Source organism: Oncorhynchus kisutch, linkage group LG28, assembly GCF_002021735.2.
Source record: "Oncorhynchus kisutch isolate 150728-3 linkage group LG28, Okis_V2, whole genome shotgun sequence".
NCBI lineage: Eukaryota > Metazoa > Chordata > Actinopteri > Salmoniformes > Salmonidae > Oncorhynchus > Oncorhynchus kisutch.
The window spans coordinates 23,261,308-23,268,332 of NC_034201.2; positions in this window are offsets into that span (position 1 = coordinate 23,261,308).

Below are 7,025 nucleotides of genomic sequence, written 5' to 3' on the forward strand. Positions count from 1 at the left end.
AGTTATGACAGAAGAGAAGCTGCATGTATCAAACTTTAGTTGACAAACAAATGGCCTACCAAATGTAGGAAATTATAATAGTGCCTAACAAATGTCGGAAATTATAAGTAGAAACGTAATTTAAACTATAGTAAATGAATTATAATTAGGCACAATTATTAAGGAATTAATATGGTGGATCGAACTGCGCGAGTGATTTGTCAGACAATCAGATAAAAATATGTCACGACAACCATGATATGCGAAACTGAACCTGCGCAGACTGCAAAAACAACAGTAAACGGGATAAGATGTTTACACGTCACAGTATCCCGTCTTAGATTAGCATATCCCAGGCATTTTATCCGGGTTTCTCATAACCGGTATACAAGCCTTTTCGGGTTATTCTAAACGGGCTAGGATGTTTATATCCGTCAATTCAAATACAGAATACTTGAGCATCCCTAATAATAACGGGATATTGCCGTGCATGTAAACGTGGTCACTGATGGAAAAATGCGCATATTTTCTTCATGCGGATTCTAGAGTTTTCACATAAATCTGTCGCCAATTGGATGGAAACCTAGCTACAAACCCACAATTACAATACTGCTGTAAAATGTTGGTTAGAGATCTCAACACCGGTATGGCATGAATGGAAAACAAGAGCCCTTAAAACAGTCCACGGGCAATGACATCCTCACAAAGAATGTATAACAAGACAGTGTAAACTGTCGTCAAACTCACGTTGCATTTTCTTGCCACCAAGAGGAGCCAAAGTTTCATGAATGACTGTGCTTCTGTATAGGACATGTGTGTATTATAATGGAGTAAGCCACCGAATACTTTTTTTGGCATCGTCTTAAGTTCTTAGAATGGCACACCACACCCATCATTGCCACATTGACTATTATTGTCAACTAGCTGCTACCCCTCTAGCCTTAATTCTCCCATTGACCAGAACAAGGGATAGAGGAGTTCTCCTTCCTTCCCTCCCTCCCTCTCTTAAACTAATCTCCTTACATTCATGAGTGCTGCATGTTCAAAATACTGGAAAAGTGTACAACACTAAGACACCACAACTTACCTACAGTATATCCTTTCAGATCAGTAGTCATGAAGGACAGTAGCGGAGAAAAGCTAAATCTATCAGTTTTAGCTCCCCTAAAACAGACAGACACATATGCAAAGCCCCACACAAACAACTTGAGACCGCAGTGACACTGCGGTCTCATATATATATTATCATGGCACAAGGGCATCCTCCAGAATTCCAGTGTGGTGTTGCCACCAGAGGTATTCAACATTTATTTCAATGTCAGTAAAATCAAATGCTTACTTACAAGCCCTTAACCAACAGTGCAGTTCAAGAAGAGTTAAGAAAATATTTATCAAATAAACTAAAGTAAAAAAGTTTTAAAAAGTAACACAATAACAATGCTATATACATGGGGTGTGTGCGGGGTACAGGTTAGTTGAGGTAATTTGTACATGTAGGTAGGGGTGAAGTGACTATGCATAGATAATAAACAGAGAGTAGCAGCAGTTTACAAAACAAATGGGGGGGGGGGGGGGGGAATCAATGTAATAGTCTGGTGGCCATTTGATTAATTGTTCAGCAGCCTCATGGCTTGGGGGTAGAAGCTGTTAAGGAGCCTTTTGGTCCCAGACTTGGCGTTCCGGTACCGCTTGCTGAGTGGTAGCAGAGAAAACAGTCTATGACTTGGGTGGCTGGAGTCTCTGACAATTTTATGGGCTTCCCTCTGACACAGCCTATTATATCGGTCCTGGATTGCAGGAAGCATGGCCTCAGTGATGTACTGGGCCGTACACACTACCCTCTGTAGCGCCTTACGGTCAGAAGCAGAGCAGTTGTCATACCAGGTGGTGATGCAACCGGGTCAGGATGCTCTCGATGGTGCAGCTGTAGAACTATTTGATGATCTGGGGAACCCATGTCAAGTCTCCTGAGAGGGAAAAGGTGTTGTCGTGACCTCTTCACGACTATCTTTGCATGATAAACAAATTACTATACTTTCTCTGTAGTGCTAAAGGGCTGCCATAGGACAGCCACAGAATCAACCACTACTATCTGCCCAGGAGGTTTTCAGCCAGAGGACACACCCCTTAAGAGGAAAAGAGCATCAGACTGACAGTTTCCTCACCTCTATGGTCACTTGTAATAGTTGGGAGTCCAGTCTTTCAAGAAGCCCAGGCTGCTGCCAGAAAAATAGGAAGTACAGTATGAGGAGGAGAACAGTGACATTCCCAGTGTGCTATTAATTTTATTTTTAATTTTTAAACTAGGCAAGTCAGTTAAGAACAAATTCTTATTTACAATGATGGCGTACCAAAAGGCCTCCTGCGAGGACTGGGGCTGGAATAAAAAATAAATATATATAGTACAAAACACCACAACACTACATAAAGAGAGACCTAAAGACAACACAGCATGGCAGCAACACATGACAACACATTAGCAACAACATTTCTAGGCACAGACTGCAGCACAAAGGGCAAGAAGGTATTGAAAACAATACATCACACGAAGCAGCCACAAGTGTCAGTAAGAATGTCCATGATTGAGCCTTTGAATGAAGAGATGGAGATAGCTGTCCAGTTTTTGTTTTTTGCAGCTCGTTCCACTCGCTAGGTGCAGAGAAGTGAAAAGAGGTGCGACCCAGGGATGTGTGTGCTTTGCGGATCTTTAACAGAATGTGACTGGCAGAATGGGTGTTGTATGTAGATATCTCAGACGCGGGGGGGATGAGGCCTAAGTGGGTTTTATAAATAAGCATCAACCAGTGGGTCTTGCGACAGTTGTACAGAAATGACCAGTTTACAGGATTATAGAGTGCAGTGATGTGTCCTATAAAGAGCATTGGTGGCAATTCTGATGGCCGAATGGTAAAGAACATCTTGTGGCTCGAGAGCACCCTTACCTGCCTATCTATAAATTACAGCTCTGTAATCTAGCATGGGTAGAATGGTCATCTGAATCAGGGTTCATTTGGCAGCTGGGGTGAAAGAGGAGCGATTACGATAGAGGAAACCAAGTCTAGAATTAACCTTAGGCTGCAGCTTGGATATGTGCTGAGAGAAGGACAGTGTACTGTCTAGCCCTACTCCCAAGTACTTGTCTGAGGTGACTACCTCAAGCTCTAAACCCTAGTAATCACACTGGTGGGGAGGAACATTCTTCTTACCAAACCACATGACCTTTGTTTTTGGAGGTGTTCAGAACAAGGTTAAGGGTAGAGAAAGCTTGTTGGACACTAAGAAAGCTCTGTTGTAGAGCGTTTAACACAAAATCCAGGGAGGGGCCAGGTGAGTATAAGACTATCATCTGCATATAAAAAAAATTGATGAGAGAGCTTCCTATTGCTTGCGCTATGTTGTTGATATAAATTGAGAAGAGCGTGGGACCTAGGATCGAGCCTTAGCCACTACCTGTCACCAAGGGAGTACCCTGAGACAGCAGATGTTCTGACTGCAAACACTGCACTCTTAGAGAGGTAGTTAGCAAACCAGGCTAAAGACCCTTCAGAGACACCAATACTCCTTAGCCGGCCCACTAGAATATAATGGTCTACCCTATCAAAAGCTTTGGCCAAGTCAATAAAAAATAGCAGCACAACATTGCTTATAATCAAGGGTAATTGTGACATCATTTAGGACCTTTAAGGTTGCAGTGACACATCCATAACCTTGGCGTAAACCAGATTGCATACCAGAGAGAATACTATAGACCTCAAGAAAACTTGTCAATAATCAACTGACTGGCTTTTATCAAAAGTGTTGGAAACAGGGCAAAATAGAAATTGGCCTATAACAATTATGATCAGCTTGATCTCCCCTTTAAATAAAGGACACACCGTGGCTGCCTTCCAAGTAAGGGGAATCTCCCCAGAAAGGAGAGACAGGTTAAAAAGGTCAGAGATAGGCTCAGCGATGATAGGGGCAGCAACCTTAAAGAAAGGATCTAAACCATAAGACCCAGATATTTTTTTGAGGTCAAGTTCAAGGAGCTCCTTTAGCACCTCAGACTCAGTGACCGCCTGCAGGGAGATTGGGGCTGGTCGTATTAGAAGGGGTGGGAGATGAGGAAATGTTGGACGGGCAAGGTGGCATGGCTGAGTCAAATAGGAATCCTGACTTAATTAAGCGGTGATTAAATCAATCAAATCTATTTATAAAGCCCTTTTACATCAGCCGATGTCACAAAGTGCAGTACAGAAACCCAGCCTAAAACTCCAAACAGCAAGCAATGCAGGTGTAGAAGCACAGTGGCTAGGAAAAACTCCCTAGAAAGACCAGAACTTAAGAAACCTAGAGAGGAACCAGGCTCTGAGGGGTGGCCAGTCATCTTCTGGCTGTGCCGGGTGGAGATTATAACAGAACATAGCCAAGATGTTCAAATGTTCATTGATGACCAGCAGGGTCAGATAATAATAATCAGTGGTTGTAGAGGATGCAACAGGGACAAACATAACTTTCCGACATATAAGATCTAAACCAGGCCAGAACTTGTCGTGTAGACCAGCCATGCGCTCCTCGTCAGTAACAACACCATCAACAACATTAAGGGACATCATGGGCAGCTTTGAGAAGGGTTTATTCTCCATTTTCCAGAACTTCTTGGGGTTAGACCCAGAGAGAACTGATCCTTAAAATAACTAACTTTAGCCTTCCGGGTAGCCTATTTCTCATTTGCCTGAACAAAAGCCATTCAGCCGGAGAATGTGTATTCTTGAGGTGGCGTAACTCTGCCAGATCACGGTTGAACCAGGGGTTGAACCTGTTTATAATTCTCATTTTCTTTATTGGGGTGTTTGTTAACAATAACACTGAAAATATCACAAAAGAAGGTCCAACGACTTCCTGAGATGTGGATATTTTACACACAACAGACTGGAAGGAAGCTCACAGCCTTCAGTCTCCCGGAAGAGGACCTGGGATGGGAATCAGCCAGCGGGAAACTCAATCTGCAGAGACACAGTGAGGACAGAGACTGGTCTCAACTATAGTCAACCAATCTCAACTAAACTTGTGCATTTGTTTTGTTTATGGTTGCATTTATTGTTTGTGGTTCCAAATAATACCAACCATGAGCCACATATGGTGAATTTATTGCAGTATTATTTTACTTATTTAAATTGGAGAAAAAAATATATATTTTCATGATCTGCATGTCATTGTTTTACATAATTCTAGATGGGATTTGATTTCTACATATACCAATTACTTAACAAGTTATTTAATTAAAGTATTCTCACAGTTTAAGCCCCCCCAAAAACAATACAACCCATAATTCAAATATAAACATTTTTATTTTCAGCAAAAAATATACAATTCCAGTTTAGTTGTACACGGTGTGTTAAATACCCTTTTTAATTATATTAAAAAAAAAAAAACTTTATTTAACTAGGCAAGTCAGTTAAGAACAAATTCTTATTTTGAATGACGGCCTAGGAACAGTGGGTCAACTGCCTGTTCATGGGCAGAACGACAGATTTATACCTTGTCAGCTCGGGGATTTGAACTTTTCGGTTACTAGTCCAACACTCTAAACACTAGGCTACCCTGTCGCCCCTTTACAGTCATTGTCAGTAGAAAAAAAATATTGATAATTTATGACAAAATGTACACATCAAAATTGCACAAACATGAACACATCATTTTGTGAATGCAGGTTGCTAAAACTCTAATAGTTCGCCTAATTTCAGTTTGTGTGACAAAATAAGCTAGTATAGTGTAGAATCATTGTACCATCTAAACCGCTGTGAAATATATTTTCCAGAACTAAACATGTGTTGTCGTTTCAGCTGTTTGAAGATGGTGTACAAAACCAAATGTAAAAGACGAAAAACAAAACTTAACCGGAAGCATAGAAATAACGCACACAGAACAGATCTACCGCTTTTTAGACTTGGTTTCAAGTAGAATGATAGAAATATGAGTTATAGATCTATGTGAATTTGGTCTGGTTGCCCAAAAAGCTACATATTGCAACTTTAAAAAAGGTTCAATGCAGCCATTTTTATCTCAATATCAAATAATTTCTGGGGAACAATTGAGTAGCTTACTGTGATTGTTTTGAATTAAAATTGTGAAAAATTGTAATAAAAAATATCTTCTAAGCAAAGAGAAATTTCTCAAGCAAGAATTTTGCTAGGGCTGTCTGGGAGTGGTCTGAGTGAGGGACCAATTGGACTAACCTAATGTAACCTGAAAACTAGCTGTTATTGGCAGAGAGGTTTGAAACTTTGTTATTGATCTATTAACTTATACCGCCTGATGATGTTGCCAGGCAGGGCAAAAATCCATCCCTTCAAAACAGGCTGAAATTTCAAGCAGTCTTTCCAAACAGCTTACGATACATGGGCATTATCATTTCACAGTATTATTCCAATCTGTCTGGAAATACATTTAAAACACAGGAAAATCATATTTAACTGTAATGGGCCTTTAGACATTACATTTCATTTAAAAAATAAGTATTGTCTTCACATTTTTAGCTGAATATTTAATTCAAACAAGATCATGAAAAGAAATGGCACTTTATAAAATATTGAAAACCACAATTTAAAAAAGGTTTCACCACCTCCATCCCAAGTTATAAATCATATGACAATCAAATGCCTTTTACATGTGCAATTGACAGGGTCAATGTACTGCAAATATCCTTGTTCCAAACTGAACAATAAAATGCCATGGATTTGGGGGATTCTTACCACCTTTGCAAGATGATTATATGTCCACAGGTCAAACAACCCTGTTTATATTCCCTCAGACACAAACATAACTTTACTGCATAAACTTCAGTGCTTGAACATAAACATGTTTCGACCCATCATTCTAGCATTGGGAGAGCAGTGAGCACATTGGAAGTCATGGACCAACCGGTGGAGCATTTGAAAATATCAAACAATGCATCAAGAGAATAAGCAGGACTAAATCAAAATCGGGTTTGATTTTTCACCCAATGGAAATTGTAAAATTGACCATACCAGTCCTGGTTTGATTGAATTCCAGTCGTAGATCTA